General features: G+C 47.1%; 1 protein-coding gene across 5 annotated transcripts in view; it reads right to left on the reverse strand.

Annotated features, from left to right (window-relative positions):
• TIAM1 (TIAM Rac1 associated GEF 1) overlaps window positions 1-17397 on the reverse strand; it is a 163406-nt gene that overhangs the window by 120776 nt on the left and 25233 nt on the right. For 2 of the 5 annotated variants that reach the window (XM_064643904.1, XM_064643900.1), the window contains exon 5: window positions 11775-12032. The gene's annotated coding sequence lies outside the window, so the exon portion shown is untranslated. Of the gene's footprint in view, window positions 1-1201; window positions 1318-11774; window positions 12033-17397 lie in introns of those variants that run through there. The other 3 variants (XM_064643899.1, XM_064643905.1, XM_064643903.1) reach the window with 3 other exon arrangements.

Below are 17397 nucleotides of genomic sequence, written 5' to 3' on the forward strand. Positions count from 1 at the left end.
AAAGTCCCTCTTGCAACCAGGGTCAGGGTCAGCCCATCAGTTCCAGCACTACTGGGAAGTAAATGTGCTGCAGGCAAGGCAGGAGGTGTCCTGTAATTAAACAGTGCATCAGAACCCCCAGGTGGAAAGAGGCCAAGTCCAGATCAGGTAGACAAGCTCAGCTCTGACATCTTCTAAGTTTAGCTTGCTTAAAACTGTACCTTCAAGGTCGGGACGTGCACTGTTTTTAATGCACCTCTTGAAAGGGGCACAGAAAAACAAGGGAAAATGTTGCTAAAAAAAAAAAATATTCAGTTTTTCTATGTTCAGCTAGAAGATCTACAAAAGAGTTTGCATTTTGTGTGAGAAAAATCTGTGATACCTGATTACCCTGAGGTCAGAGCGTTGATGTTTCCTCCCCACAGGACTCCAGCCTTCTTAGGGATCTGTTTTGTCTTATCTGCAAAGGCCTTTTCTTCCCTTTTGCTCTTTCTCAAAGTTCACAGGGAAACCCCAACATCCCCAACAAGTGCTGTAAATCCCCAGTCCTTCTTTTCTGTTTTAAGGATGGCTGCAGCAGCATGGTATCATCAAACAGTACTTATCCTGGAAAACATGTAACTCCAATTCAACAATCCTATTACATATGCTCCTAGCATTTGTACAGGGGAGATTTAGCTCTTAGCTCTCCATTGCTTTATCTCTTTCTGTGTTTGCCAAGGCAGAAATTATCTCAGGCTATAAACAGGTCATATCCAAATGCTTCTCCAATCTTGCTGCAAATCTGGGGAAAAAAGCCCTGGTCACGTAGCTGCACTACGTGTCCTGATCCTAGCTCAGCACTGGAGTACAGTGGAAAGAGCTATCCCATTTCAACCCATTTTGTGCCAAAAACACAACTTGCACCATCAAGGGGTCTGTTCAGACTCCTCCTGAGGAGTACAGAGCAGAGGGAACCTTTGTCACAGTCCTAAGGATCAGGGTCACTTCATAAGTGCTAAAGGGCAAAGAGCCCATCAAGAGCAGAGCTCCCAACAGCAGAGATGGCAAAAGGACAAAATGAGGAGAAGACAAGAGACATGGACATGTGCATGGATGGAAAACCCCACCATCGACATTTCAGTGCCCTAAAGCCTATGGCTGGGGTGGAAGGGCAGACCCACCCCAGCACACCTTGGGGAAATCATCCCACTGATCCCTCAAACTCCACATACATCCCTACCTCAGGGACACTGCCAGCTGCCCGTGGCCTTTCCTGTGCCCCACACTCTCCGTGCCAGCTCCCTGCTTTTGTCAGCAAACTGAGCCACCACCGTGTCTCAGCAACACACCCACCTCCTGCATCAAAAAAAAAAAAAAATTAGAGCTAAACCACATCTGTCTCATTTATTCCAAGCTCACTGCTCCCACAGGTCTAACCCCCATGAGATACGTGTGCGTCTCCTGAATCACCATCTCCTCCTTCTCGCACTGACACCCAGTTTTAGGGTTGCTTTGCCATCCACCTGCCAGGTACCTCTTTCCCTGAGGTACCTCCTCTGTGCTCTTGGCCCAAAACCTGTCTCTTACCTCATCCCAATTTTTCCTCACATCACACCTCCCAACACTTTCTTGACAACTCATGGTTTAGTCACTATTCACAGGTCTAAACCACAGGTGAGCAGGATTTGTCAGCAAGACAGTCCTATCTCCGTGAGAACATCAGCCTGGCTTCCTAGATACCCTTCCTAGATTCCCAGATTTGCAGCAAGATAGGCCTTCCTAGTCCAGGAGGGTCTGGGGCTGGGAGAGCCCAGGGAGCAGGCAGCGCTCTCGAGAAACAACTATCAGCACAGCAGTGGCACTTAAGAGAGGATTTTGGACTCATCCAGCACCAGCTGGGATGTACTCAGAGAGGAAAGGGAGGATTAAGACAAATGGCTGCACCCACGTGTCAGTCAAATCAAGCTGCCCAAAAACCACAACTGATGAAACAGGGCATTTTTCAGCCACAGGGCCTGGGAATGTTCCTTTTTTTTTTTTTTAATCTTTTTTGGAAAGTATACCAAGAGAAGTGGCGAGCAGGTTGCAGTCAGCCCCAGCCATGCTCCCCCAACACCACTAACACTGCTCACAAGACTTCCTGCTGTCTTCCCAAGCAGCCTCCAAGGAAAGTTGCTGCTTTGGCTTCAGCACCCGTGAGAAACACCTGATCTTGGGAGCACAAGCATCCAACTCCACCAGGAGCCATTCCCGTTAATGAAGCCAGTTTCACCAACCACATTGCCCTACCAAAAACTTAAAAAAATAAAAAGGCTATTAAAGGTGCCTCAAAATGATCCCAGCTGTTTCTTCTGGGAAGCATCTTCTCCCCAGCCTTGCAGCACCACAAACTCCTTTAGCTGTGATGTTCTGTTCTGCCCCCATGGCCGGACCCCGAGGAGTGGAGCCCCTCAACCCTGACCCACCACTTCCGACATCCATTTCCCACCCTCCTCCCTCCCGCCCTCTCTCCCCCATCTGGCACATTCCCACCAACCCACAAACACAGCCTTTGTCTTCTCCCCCTGAGCAGCTCTGACCCCCACGCCCTCTCCCCACCCTTCCTCACCACTACACTGCAAAGTTAAACTGCAAAGTTTAACAACACATAAGAGTTTCAGGAGGGAAAAATTAAAATTATAGCCGCTGAGTGTGTGCTGAGTGTTCTTATTTTAAACAGAGCTTGTACCTGAATCCAGACATCAGTGATTGTGGACACACTGCAAACCAGACCGGATCGGGGTCCTCACCTTTGGTTTCTGTCCTGCAAAGCAAGGAACCCTTGCAGAAACATCTCCTGGCTGAACAGGCTCTTCTGCACCCACAGCAACATGAACTTGCTTTCACAGGTACCTCTGGAAGATCCCCCTCACAAAGGAGATTCCCGGACAAAGCCGCAGGTGCAGATCAAACAGATCAAAGAGGGAAACCTCCCCTCTGCTTTCATTTCCAGCTTTGCCTTCAGATCAGCCTCTCTGATGTGCTGCTTCTCTTTCATTACAGCTGCTTTTGTCTCCTGGTCCTGTCCACAGCTCTAGCCTTCCATTACACTCTTGGCTCCATTGCCACTGTTATTTTATCTGTGCCTGCCTGGGCTTTCTCTTCCTCCAAACTCACTCTCTGCACCTGTTTCTCTGAAAACTCTTCTTTCCAGTCCAGGTTGTTGCTTTCTTTGTGGTATGGCTTTGAGAGCTGAGTTACAGGACTGAGTACATCCCTTCCAGACCAACGAGGCAAACAGATCCTCTCAGAAAATGTGCAACAGCACCCAAGAAGGTGGCAAAATGCATAGTATTGCTGCACCAGATCACTGTTTATACACATCCACACACATAAAAAGGCTTGTAAGTGCTTTTTGAGAGGGAGGTGGGACCAGAGAGCTCTTCTAACCTACACAATTCTACCATTCTGTCATCTCCTTGCAAACAAAATACTACAGACTAGAGCTGCTCACTTGGCAGCACAGCAGATAGGTCTTACAGCTCTGCTGGAGCGCCACAGTGTCCCCTCTCTGTGACATTTCACTTCTCACATCACTCACTATTCAGACCTGACATCAAAAGTCTCCTTCTGTAACACACCTTGGGATGTACCAATGGAAGCTGTTATGTACATAAGGAGATGATTACACCTGCTCCGGGCTGAGGAACACCACCACAGGATGACACACTGTCATACCACCTGGAATAATTGTAAATATAAACCACCAGTGAAAGTCCTCACTGCTCAAAAAACACTTTGTGTTTTCCCTTTCTCCAGTGCTCTGACAGGGGAAGGAGGGCTGATTTATGGAGATAAGCTATGTATATGAGGTAGGCTTGGCAGCCTGTTCCAGGCCCAAAGGTGTCCATGCCTTCCACCAGCACTCTCCAAATGAGCAGTTTTGCTCCTAGAAAGTGTGGAGTTCTCAGTCAGCACCAGCAAGAGAGAGAGATGATGTTCAGTTTGACAATTCGGCTGTCAGTGGGATCTGAAATGTCACTCCCACACCCAGCAGATGCAGTTGGCTCATCCCTTGTTTTAGAGGAATGTACTGAAATTCCTTTTGTAACTGATACAAAATGTTTCACAAGGCTGGAGCTTTATTTTGGAAAAAAAAAAAAAAAAAGCTCTCATTCCCCTTCAGTTAAAAGGCATTTTAATTAATTCTCTTGAACATATTTAAACTGTTCTATTGCCTTCAAAGATGCTTTTGCAGGGACAAACCATGTCCTTAAGTAAAACCCATATGGCATCAAGTTGAACTAAAACAACCTCAAAACAACACAAAAAGAGTGAGCTGATATTTCAAGAAAGTGGATCCTCCACCTATCATCATTCTTGGCCCTGAGTCTGCCAGAACTTACATCTGTGAATAACTCTGGAAGGATAACCAGGACAAATGTTTGTGTAATGGCAGCTTGATAGGGTAACTTGTTTTTAAACAAGCATGTAGGATAAATCACAGCTGGAATGACAGGATAAAAACCAAGCAAGAGGACACACCAAAACCTGGAGGAGAAAGATGACACAAGTTCCAAGGAGTCCTGGTACCTTGTCTTACAACTGAGCCCATCATTTCAGTACCATAAGTCATCTATCAGATGAGGCTTTCTTTTTAGTATCAATTTTCAATCCATATAAAAATCGTCCCAAAAAGCTTTAAACACCATCAACAGACCTGCATCCTTCACATCCTCTTTACCCCTTCAAATTTCTTGCTCCTCTTTGGCCAAATACGAGGTGGGAAAAGAGGAAAACCCTGAAAACCAGCCCAGCTTCACCGTACCTTGAACCCTGTGAAAATGTGGATGTAGATAGAAAAATTATTCCTGAGTTAATATTTCACTCAGAAATAAATCTGTGATTTTTATCCTGTGTCAACTAAATCTCTCCTTCAAACTTCATGGAAATTGGACTGGGCTGCAAGGAAAACAGCCATGACATTTTCCAAGGGCCCAGGTCTATATACTCACGTACTGGTCTTCAACTCCATCAGCTAAACATATTGGATTTGTCTCTTGAGGTTGGAACAACACTATTTACTCTCCATTCCATCATGCAAAGTTTAAAAGTGAACTCAGTTGGGTTTGGTATTTGTCTTAAAACTGAGGCAATGACCACTTTATCACAGGCATTAAATTTAGTTTGTTTGTTTCTAAAACTCATCACAGGTCTGTTAATTGTTCTTTTTTTTTCAGGAGGCTGAGTTTTCCCCTTCAAGGAAGTTTGCTGTATACAGATATTGCCTATTGATATATATATACACACATATATATGTGTGTGTGTATATATATTTGTATATATCAGCCCGTGGAATGGTTTGGCTGGAGAAAGGAAGACAAGCACAGCCTGTACCAAACCCTGTGCAGTTGTTTTCCTCCATTACACAAACACTTGGCAGGCTTCCAGAAAAAAAAAAAAATTATGCACCAAAATTAGCCCTTACAATTGCAATCAATTGCAACAATCAAGCGTAAGTAACTCCAGGGAAAAAAAAAAAAAAAAGAAAAGGTGAGCATGGAAAACAGTGTCAGAGCAATGCTGTGGTTCCTCCTTTTATCCATCATTATGTCCAGCACAGTTTTCCTGCCTGTTGTTGGAGCACACAGTCCATAACCAGAGCAATTTGTCACCAAGAAGCTTCCTCCTGCCATGCCCCAGAATGGTTCCTTGTCATTTCCCTTTTGGGACACCCTCCCCCAGCTTGGGGAAGGACGCTGGGAAGAGTCCCTGGAAACTCTGCAGTGGAGAAGATGCCAAGGGGGGGGACAGTGCAGCTCTGCAGGGCCCCACAGAGCCACAGGGCTTAGGGACAACCCAACCCTGGTTCTACAGGTTCTTCCCAGGCCAAATCCCATCTCCAGCTTTGGCTGTGGAGTGGCAGAGCACCTTTCCCAGAGGGGCAGGGAGGGACAGGTCCCCAAAGATCACTGTCATGACGTGCACATCACCGCTTTACAAACACGAGCCTGATTTTCTCCCCGCAGTGTGGGGAGGGCCTAAGGGGTTAAAAGCCACCTTTGCAAACACCAGCCAGGAATCAGGAACGCTCCCCAAAGAGATTTTAATGACTTTTAAGACAACTAACACAGTGCCTTGGTTCCTACAGCATCTCTTCACCCTCCCTGTGACGCAGGCAGCCCTTACTGAGTGTGGTTATGGTGCCAGAGCACAGCTTGGTGCAGATTTTTTCCTCCCCTTGAAACAACAACTCATGGAACTCGTAATAAATGTTACATTGTTTGGAATGAAAAGCAGAAAATGTATATAAACTTCTGGCAACCAAATACATATGGCAAGAGTATGCTGGAGAATACAGAATGCTCCAGAGAACGCAAATAATGACAGAACCCTCCCTGGGTAATTGAGTGTAAATATTGCAGCTGATGGTCTCTTCTCTCCCACATACAAGCAAATCAATGTCTGCCCCCCTCCACTTTAATCTCAGTTGTCCTCTGTCTTCTTATACCAACAATCTACATAACTTCTGGCCCTCAAAAACCTACATCTTGCGTGTCATCACACAACAAAACTGAATTACCTGCTGCTGTTTTAATTCCCTTCTGGGGTTTGGATCGGATTTTTTAAAAACTATGAGTTGTAAGGCATTGTTTTAAATATAGCAAAAAAGGAGATGGCTGGAGGAAGGGATCTGGAGGAGAACTGAAGCTGATAAGTAGGAAAGGTGACTATAACAACACACCAGACTGTAGAACACCCTCCTAAAGCAAGGGAAAGATAATCATTGCAAAAAGCATCACCTCAGCAGAAGATGAGCAGCATTTGAACACATCTCCATAAATCTCATCCTCCTGCAATGCTATGGAAAGATATCCCAAACACAGGAATTTTCTTAGGCTGGAGAGGCAGGGAAAAGAAAATGGCCACACTTCAAAAGTGTATTAAAATATTTCTTGCTCTGATTATCACAAAAAACAAACAGCAGCAGAAACTTGTACACCCATGTTCCAAGAAAGGGGAGACCTCGTGGAGTGGCCGTCCCATTCCTCAAGAAGGGCGTGTGGTGCCAGGGGCAAAGGGGCCAAGAGCAGCCACTCCAGCAGGGAATTTCAACCCTGGCACGGCCAAGGCTGGCACCAGGAGCCTTCCCAGCTCAGGTGCTCCCTGAGCAGGGAACAGGCCATGAACAACATCATACACGTGGGCACACAGAAGGAATGGTTTGACTCCAAAGGCATTTTCCCTCAGCACATAAACACTGCAGGAATTTCCCTCGTGTCCCAAAGAGCCTCGCTCTGTGCACAAAGTCCACTCACAGCACTGGTTATTTTCTGTCTGACCATTAGAGGCAAAACAAGAGAGTGCAGTCCACATTCTGAGGTTCAGAGAGGCTCTGCAGCCATGGAAGGAGCTATTTTGGGAGATCTGTGTGGTTGCTAGGGCAAACCACTGCACCATCCACCAAGCGGGATCTGGTTTGTACGCCAGGAGAGGAGGAAGAAGTTGAGATTTCTAAAGAGATGACTAAGCTGGGTAACGTGAGAAACCAAATGAAATGTCAGGCTGTGGAGAAATACAGCTACAGCTTCCACCAGGACTCATTGAGCTCCTACATGGAACACTCCCGGTTGGTCTGAGCCAACAGAGCCTAGACCAGCTTGGAAGAAACTTCCAAAGGTTGTACAAAGCATCCTGCTGCCTCCCCAGGCAGGATTAACTATATCCAAACACACCTGACACAGGGCACACCACCACTGAACCAGAGCATTTGTTCATACAGCTCCCTGGGATCGGTATTCCTGGTCCTTTACACAAAGGAGTCAATGAGGCAGGCAGAAATGCACACCAAGTCTCCTGCAAAATTAGGGAATAGTTCCAGATGCGAAAAAAAACACAAATAACTGATGGATCGGTTTTCTAGGAGCTGTATATGCATGGAGAGCTTCTCATTTTCAGAATTACTGGAGCCTTGGTTTACATCAACACATCTGGATAGTCTTATGTCGTTTACAAAAGACCGTGACAGTTTTTCTATCCATTTCTATCTATTTTTTGAGCTTTCAGCTCAAAAAATATCCTTAGAAAGTTAACAGGGCAAAGGCTGTAAAGAGAGGACAAAGTTGTGTGAGGGTTAAGCTATGTTCCCTTTACTCCACAGACAGTGAAGAAGGGAAACTCAAATGCATGAGACCAGAGAATATTTGATAAGGATTTAAACTGCTGAGGGGAGACTCAGACAATAATCTGATTTAGGCCTTGCAGTGAAATGAGCAGTGCCTGCTAAGGCTTAGTCAAACTCCAGCACACCTCACTCCTAACAGGCAGCACTCCCAGCTCAGCCTGGCATTACAACTCATTTACAGCTCTTTCCCCCCGTTCTGACTGCTGAAATAAAAAGGTTCAAAAGAATGATGAAGAGATTTAAGCTCTGCAGAGACCACAAACTCAGTGAAATTCTGAGCCACCAGACCTAGGTATCACTGCTGCAACCCCTGGGAGTGACACTGAGGGCACAGTGACCACCAGGACTGAAGCAGAAACCTCTGCTACAGGTGGTGGCTGGACACCCAGTGTGGGCCACACCTCTGCCACAGTCCCAGGCATGCTCCACAGGCCTCTGGGCAGCAGGGGCTGCACCTCTTTGCTGGAATAACCACAAACCAGGCAGTGTATGAGACATCAACTTGCCCTCTGGGGCCGACACAGCACAGCCCCGGCCCCCTGCTTTACCAAAGAGTGAGGAGCTCCCAAGCTTCTGCAGTGATCCAAGGATCCAACTGTGGCCCTCCAATGACCAATGCACATGGGTACACACGTGTCAGCAGTTTAAGAAACAGCCTTGTTTGCTTTAGGTCCTGTTAAAGAGTCTAACGCTTCTAAATCACTCAGTTCTGAAAAATGGGGCTTACTTACCATTGAAACCTAAGAACATAAAGAGAAAAACATATGTGCACATGCTCCTAAGAAACCAAACAGCTTTTCAAAACAGAATTTCTCTGACATGCTCCTAAAGAAAGTGGTTTTTATTTAAACCCTGGAGGGCAGGAGAAAGACTTCAGCACATGTCAGTAAGAACTCCCACTCTGCACAGGCGAAAACATTGGCACGAAAGTAAACTAATCACTTCCTAAGCTGCTAAGATGCCATTATAAAGTACAATATGTATGCCCATGTGACATTTGAACATGAACATCTCCAAGTATCACAATGTAAGGGCTTTTTTAAACAACTTCAGGATAGAATTTGGTCACATGATGACACACCTGTACAGAAAAGACTAAAGGGGATGACAGTCTCCCACCTCCTGACAAGTCCTCTGAGTTTAAAAGGCACTTGAATCTGACTTGGATCTATGTAAACAAAGATCATGGAAACAAGTGTCTGTAGCAGCCTGAGGAAGAGGAATTCTGGTATTATCTTTCACTGTGTAGCTTTGTGAGAGGATGGAAGGGACGGAAAGAGGGAAGCAAAGCACCCATGGTCAGCAACACAGCCAGAGGTGAACAGGTCTCTTTCTTTTGTACCTTGGGCCATCAGGATAATTAGATCCTGTATAACACCCACTGACCCATGTCAGGCAGCACATCTAACAGAGATCCAACCTCTCCAAGTTGCACAGAGGAGCTGCTCCATGTTGCAAACTGTGTCCTGAGCTTTAGGGACAGATTCTGGCACCGACACTTTGGCAGCACCATCCCGAGCCCTCTGGACAGACCGATGGACAGTGTCACCCCACGCTGGCCAAAGAGCCCCACGCTCCTGGAGGTCCAGAGCCATTTGGTGAGCAAGGAGGAACCCCGGAGCCTGAGCTCCAGCTGCCCCACATCACCCAGGGATCCCACGGATCAACCCCAGCTCAGACACCACAAACATCTTTGGAAGAGCCGTGGAGTTGATGGAAAGGTCAGTCTGAGCCGCTGCACTTCTGTTTCTACCCTCCCTCCCCTGAGCTGCAGAGTTTCTAAATTAATCTGGGTCTTTAGGCTTGTCGGCTTTTATTGCCGTTTCCTACAGCAAAGCCCGGCTTTCGCACCACAGACTGCACGGCTCAAATCCCCAGACAAGTCCAGTAAGTGCTTTCTGCAATTTGCCTTTGCCCTTACTCATCCAACTGCGCTCCCTTAAGTGTCTCCTAAAAATCTAAGATAGGAAACGGGCTTAGTTTCCTCCTTATCCCCTCCCTCTCTGGAACATTTTAATAGGAACACGGCAGCCAGATCCCCCTGGGAACAGCCTCGCTTTGTAGGGATTGCACTCCATGGGTCACTCTGTAGGGTCAGCCTGGACCCACAGCCCCCTCCCCAAATCCTGACCTCTGTCACTCAGAGCCCTCCTGACATGAGAATGCCAGAGGGCAAGAAATCCTGCCTCTGTGCAACAAGGCATTGTTAAAGGGAAAATTCCTCGGGTTTGGGTTTTTTTCCTAAATCCTTTACAAGGCTGAGAGAATTGGGATTGTTCAGCATGAAGAAGAAAAAGCTTCGGGGTGACCTAATTGCAGGCTCCAGTACCTGAAGGGAGCCCACAAGAAACATGGAAAGAGACTATTTACAAGGGTCTGGAGAGACAGGAAAAGGGGGAATGGCTTCAGACTGACAGAGAGTAGGTTTAGGTTGGATATTAGGAAAAAATTCTTCCCTGTGAGGGTGGTGAGGCCCTGGCCCAGAGAAGCTCTGGCTGTGGCTGCCCTGGAAGTGTTCCATGCCAGGTTGGACAGATCATGGACACCTAAAGACAGACCACCACAGCCACAGGATGGATGGGGACAACACTGGACGTGGCACTCAGTGTTCTGTGGGGATCAGGCACAGGTTGGACTCAATCTCAGAGGTCTTTCCCAACCTAAGCGACTCTGGGATTCTGTAAAAAAGCATGATGATGACTGCTGTGGCCTCCCCTGACCCCCCTCCTGTCCCCTCCCCTCGCAGGCTGTAGGCACGTTGCCAACGCGCTGCACCACACGAACTCAGACAAAGAAAAGAACAAAAACCTTTCTCCTGCTGGCTCTGGAGGAGAAGGGAAAGGAGGGGAATCCAGGGATCAGTCTGTCACTCTGTGCTTGTGGGTGCTGCTGCCACAGAGCACCAGGAAGCTTCACGCTCCATCTGTGCGGTGAGCGGGAAGTGCGAGAGCACAGGATGGAGGAGCAGCCCCTGCCTGGAACTCCACAGTGCCACGAGCAAGGAGAAGCAGCAAAACAACATCCACGAGTCGTCTCCCACGAGCAGTCTTTCCAGGGTAACATAACACCCCTGGACATGCTTCCAGACCAGCGGAAAAGGACACAGGGCACACCTCATCATCACCTGCCTGGAAGTGCTGTGCTCCTGGCAGGGACAAGCTCAGAGCACAGCATCCCACACCATCCTGCCCACAGGCAGGGGTCGGGGACCATCATCCCATGCTGTGACAGCCAAGGTCACTGTTTTCCCTGGGAGGGGAAACCTTTCAAGTAGCTCCACTGCTGGAAATACAGTGTTGCCAAGCTTCAGGCATCAAAACCCTGAGGTCTACTTTACACCTGGGGCTGTCTGAGGGGCTTTTTTAGTGGGTTGGAGTTTTTTCAGTGCTGTTGGGTCCATGTGACAGACTTTAAGCATGTGAGGCTCAAATCCTCATAATTAAAGAGGCAGAGAAAAGGGAAGGGGGGTAACGTGTGGTGGGACACCCATGGCATCGTAACAGACATCCACATATTTAAACTATAAAACCTAAGAGGTGGGACAGCACAGAAGTTCTTGTCCCAGAAGTAGCAAAGTTGGTTGAAAATAAAAAATAAAATGAAAGAATGGATTTTTAAAAGCATGATCTGATATGTCATTCATACTTACCTTGGCAAGGTCTCTTGTTTTCCAAAGGTCTGGCAGCTTCTAGGTGAACGCAGCAGCTCTGGAAGGAGAGTTTGACAGCACAGTCTGCAGAGGGATCCCTGGAAAGCAGAAGGTCTGAGTTTTCCCTCTGTGCAGTCCCATCGACAACAGACTTCAGCCTTCACAGTTCCTCCAGTTGGCTTCCCCTCAGCAGAAGGGTCTGGAGAGGAGTCCTGGGGCGGCCGTGGGACACACGAGGAGCCTCCCCGGGGAGCTGCACTGCACAGAGAGCAAACACAGGGCTGACACCACAGAGCAGCAGCTTCCCTGGGTTTATGCAACGTTTATGACTCCTGTTCAATTATGAAGGAGAGCTTACCATGGAAACTGCAAGGAGCTGGTTTGTTTAAGATACAGAGCCCTCGTTTTAAGTGAGAGCTGTTCAAAGGCAAACACCCGAACTGTACTCAAGGCTTTGCATTTCCACCCAGCCCCCAGAAGACTTGGAGGCTACAAAACAAAGGCATTTGGAATTGTTCCTCCCTAAAGCTAAGGAGCCAGGTGAAAGGAAGGAACGGATCCATTCCTTCATGCAGCCATTGTAGGGTTTGGAGGTTGGGAAATGCCGTTTTCCATGAGGCCCCCAGGACTGCAGTGGCTCAGCAGGGCTGCCAGCCCACATCAGCACCCGAACTGCGGAGCCGCAGGGACCGGTCCCAGTCCTGCACGGCCCACAGTCAGCAAGTGACCCAGTAATCCAATTAGGCAGCAACATGGGCTGTCTGAAGATATAAAACAAAAGGAAACAGCGAAGGGAAAAGGAAATTATGCCTAAAGCAGAGCGTATCCTCATTACTCCCCTCATCTCTAGCTGCAAGTCCAGTGTCTGGGAGACGGGGACAACACGCTACAGAAAGCCCAGCCTGGAATCATCATCAAGCACCAGGGCTGCTCTCTGACTGTATGGAAGCCCAGGCAATGAAGAGACAGTCCTTCCTAACCAGCCTGGTCAGAAGAGCTTGGCATGATGACTCCAACCTGCTCCAGCTACTTAAGGTGCTTCCCTGGCTTCTGTCATACCACATTCAGGCACTGCCAGGTATTCTGAGGAGTGCGTCACCCAGAAACCACAAGGCTGCAAAGGGACCAGGGGAGGGACTCAGTGATCCTCAAGAGCCCCTTCCAACTCCAGATATCCTGTGATTCCATGATCATTTCTTCTGAACATGGCCCAGGCTGCTCCTCTGGGCCCTCCCTCAAGGTGTCCAGCTCCAAAGAGTATCCCATGGATGCCCCACATCCAACACTAACATGAACAAGTCCAGGAGAAACCACCCATTCAGCTTCAAGGGTCAGAATCTCTAGGAGGAGAAGGGAAGCACACTTTTGCACTGTGAAAAAACACCACAATCCCAAAAAGGGGATTTCTGGGTAAAACAGGTGTTTAAGCTGCCCGTGGTTTTCCCGCATCTAAGAAATGAGCACAGCCAACATGCTAAAAACACATTTTAGGTAACTTTCTAGCTGAACTCTGGCTTCTGAGGAGACAGAAGATAACTACAGGCTCAAACTCAGAGCAAGAGATAGATTTGTTTGTGGGAGTAAAAGCTCAAAAGCACAAAACCTTTCGCCTCAGCTCCCATGCTGGAGGCCCAAACAGCATCATCTGGGTGCTGGGAAAACAACAAAATGAAAGGAAAAACACCTTATAAGTGCCATTGCTCTGAAAAAATTAGAATTTTTAATAGGAAAGTAAGCATAAGGCTTGTTTTATATGATGATAACTATCAGCATGTCAGGAGTTTTTATGGTTTCTCCATTATCATAACAAAAGCATCTTGCTCAAACTGCAGGAGTTAAAAATGCAGAACATCCTGACTTCCTAAAGATAATTCTGCAAACAAGGAATGATGAGGATGCACTTCTACCACTGATTTCTTTTATTCAAAACTTTCTCAGCACTTTCAGTGTGCAGAGAGATCCAGATATTTTATCAAGATGGACCTGTAACCCAAGATCCAAGTTTGAAAGCAAGATAGGTTGAGGAGCTGAGCATCCATCTCTTGCTTAGAAAAACCCTTCTCCTGATTATTATCCTAAAGGGATTGCTTTGGCTCTGTACCTTGTGACACAAATAAAGAGGAAGCACTGTTTGCCATGCTACCAACACCTGTCTGAGTGTGGCCAGCAGCTCCACAGGTTCAGGGATCCACCAATTCCTTGGCAAACACAACATTTTTGTACCCTCTCCACGGACAATTAGCAACAGAAGCCTGAAACGTCAAAACCCAACTCTTAATTACCGAAGTCAGCACTTAATGACTCCAATTACAATTCCACTGATTTCTGAAAATTGGATTCTTCACCACACTTGCCGTGTTTAAATGAGTTTTTTACCTCATCCATGGTAATTATACTCTGACAAACCAAATTAAAATACAGCAGATATTTCTAAAATCCTACTTGAAAATAGTGGGGATTTAAGGACAAAAAAATTTCTTAAGCCCCCTGCCTTCCACATTTTTTAACGTGTTCCTTTCAGGGCCCAGCAGTGCAGAGGGTTAAAAGATGAGATATGCAAAGGAGAGTTACGTTGTTAAAATGCCATTGAAAGGGTGTTTTAGAAGTAGAAAACAGTCTTATTTCTGTGATAGAAACTCAGTATCTTAACCCCCATATCATGGAAATTTGCTTCTTATTTTATTCTAAATCCCAAAGTTACTCTTCTCAGGTTCACCATCAGAGTGATCCCAGCAACGAGGAGATTCATTGGGAAGGAATAAATACATTTCTCAGTCACAACTACCAGCTTCTGGATCTAACCTGTGTGCTGAGACCCACCGACAACATGTGCCTCTGGGATAATCCTGGCCTCTGCAGGATGCAGTTGTACCCATTTGGGGATGCCTTCCCCTTTATCAGGGAATTATTTTCAAGTTCCTGTTCGTAATTAGCACTAGAAATGGAAAAGGACGGGAGAGTCCATTTCAAGGAACTAAGCCACCAGTGAAAAGAAGGCATAAAAACACAGTATTTTAGGGCTCATATGATACAGAGAGCAGCAAATTCTCCACAGAACATGCTCTTTCCATGCATTTTTCTCCTGAAAAAGGGGGGGGAATAAAAACCACTAACAGCCCCTAATCCCTTTGCCAACCTCCAAACTCAAAGATCCTCTAGTTCTTCACGGCATCCAAAGCCCATCACAGCTCCAGAGGAGCACAGAGCAAAGCTGGTGCACGTGTTCAGTGTGAAGTCAGGAGGACACATTCACAGGGTCACGTTCTCACCCTGCCACAGGGATATAACGTGCTGCTGTCACAGCTACTTCTTGCAATAATACCTTTTCATTCTGCTTGTTTCCACTTTATTTTTATTCTCATCTTTCGCAAAGACTCATTACTCAGCAGTGGTTGTTGGATTTTATGTTCACATATGGTTTAAAGAGGTGGCTGTTTAATGTTCCCTATATGTAAATAACTACACGCTGCTCCAGTCCCTGCTGTGCAGGGGAAGGAATGATTAGATCATAAATCTCAAACACAGAAACACGTCAAGTTGGTTCTCATCTACAAACACATTAGAGCTTACTCTGGGTTACATTTTCTACCTTCCCTTTTACCCACGAATCCCCACTGCTTTTAATGAGCACATAAAGCAGCCAGCAACAGGAAAAATTATCCCAAAAAGCAGGAGTCCCCAAGACATCAGGAGAAATTTCTTCATGGAAAGGGTTGTCAGGCACTGGAAGGGGCTGCCCAGGAAGGTGGTGGAGTCCCCACCCCTGGAGGTGTCCAAGGAAGGACTGGTCATGGCACTCAGTGAGTGCTCTGGGCTGGGGGACAAGGTGGGCATTGGGCACAGGGTGATCCATGGTCTGGGAGGGCTTTTCCACCCTCAATTATTCTGTGATTCCGTGATCCTGAGCCTGAGGAAAAAGGAGTCGCTGCACAGGGAGCTGGTTTAACTCCCAGCCAAGAGCAACCACGGGACAACCCTGGAATCACAGACTGGTCTGGGTTGGAAGGGACCTTAAACCCCTCCAGTGCCAACTCCCTGCCCTGGGCAGGAACACCTTGCACCAGCCCAGGCGGCCCAGCAATGCCAAGGTAAGAGCCAGGAGGGGCAAACACCTGCATTCTGAATGACTCTGCCTCTCCTGTAACTGTGGCACAACCCCAGTGCTGCTGCTGGAAACCAAAACACGTTTTTCAGCGTAATTTATCATCTTTTTAACACGGCTGACAGTATTCATTTCAAATCAAAGCTCCCAGGCCAAGCACATTAAAACCATTTCTATTTTTCAGAAGTGAATGCTGTGAGGGCCAGGAGCAACATTAACATACCCACTAACATTTCCAGCTTGTCCAGTATCAGAAACCAGCACGTAGAATAATCTTTTGAACTTTCCAAGGCATGGAAATGCTCTTTAAATAAAGAGGAGATACATAATTCATTGCTCAGCTGGTCTCCCTTCCTTGCTGATCCACAACAGATCACAGGAAACATTCCTACTCCCTGCCACCCCTGCTCCTGATACTCCCAGGCCTTTCAGAGCAAGGAAAGCAAAGCAGAAAAAGCTCTTGATGGCTACTGGGAAGACATCCTATACCCACAGGTAAAGGGGAAGCAGACCTCCTTCACAAGCACCCCCAGGCAGCCCATGCTGCTACCCACAAAGGCACCAAAATCACCCAAAATCTGTGATACCACAAACAGGTGCAGGCACTCCCCCCTGCAACCACCTGCCTAGGTGGTGTGGTGGGTGTAGAAATCAGTCTCTGGTGGCAAACAACCAACCAAAACCAGGAAAATACTCATAAGGCAGAAATGAAGGTGCCAATCAAGAAGGCAGGAAGAAAGGAAAAAAGATCCTTGGCCTGTGGAAGCAGGCAGGAGACAGCCTGAAACTGCGTATTAACTCAATTTATACAAATGCAATCCAAGCTATCGAGTTTGGGCATAGTCTGTCTGCACTGAGGAGCCACTGGAGTGACTGTAACAGCTACAGGATCCAGAAGATCCAAACCAACACTGCAGGATGAGGATGGGAGGAACCCCAAAACTGCTCAGGTTTGCCTTTCCCCTCCCCATACCACCCACACACACACTGCATGTCCTAATGAGGAATCCTTGCCCAAGTCCAGCCCCTGTGCCTGATTTCTGCTGACCCTGAAGTTATCCTGCAGCTCTAACAACAGATGATGGATCTCATTTCCTACCCCAGCAGCCTCTGTTGCGTGGCATTGCTCTGCATATTAATGATCCCTAATGACACCTAAAAGCCTCTGCAAAGTCTCACATATGGATTTTACCACTTAGTGCGAAGCTATAAAGAGCCCACAGTGGCAGAGCATGTTTAATGACCAAAACCAGGAAAGCATTCATTAAGACATCCTCTTACTCTTGTGGAAAGGGGCATTAAGATGATTTTTCTCCTGGACCAGCAGTGGCAGGTGAGGAAGGTGATGAGTAATATTAGTCTGAAAGGGATCCTTAAAACATGCATTATTTAAGTTGGCAGGGAATAAGCCTATTCAGTGAAAGAAGGGTGGGGGAAAAAGGGTCAGGGGAGTGAAGGAAAAGAGCTGCCTGCTCGCCTGTGACATCGTCAGCTTCGGACACCGATGAAGATTCATCCTGA

The sequence above is a fragment of the Pseudopipra pipra genome, chromosome 2, assembly GCF_036250125.1.
Source record: "Pseudopipra pipra isolate bDixPip1 chromosome 2, bDixPip1.hap1, whole genome shotgun sequence".
NCBI lineage: Eukaryota > Metazoa > Chordata > Aves > Passeriformes > Pipridae > Pseudopipra > Pseudopipra pipra.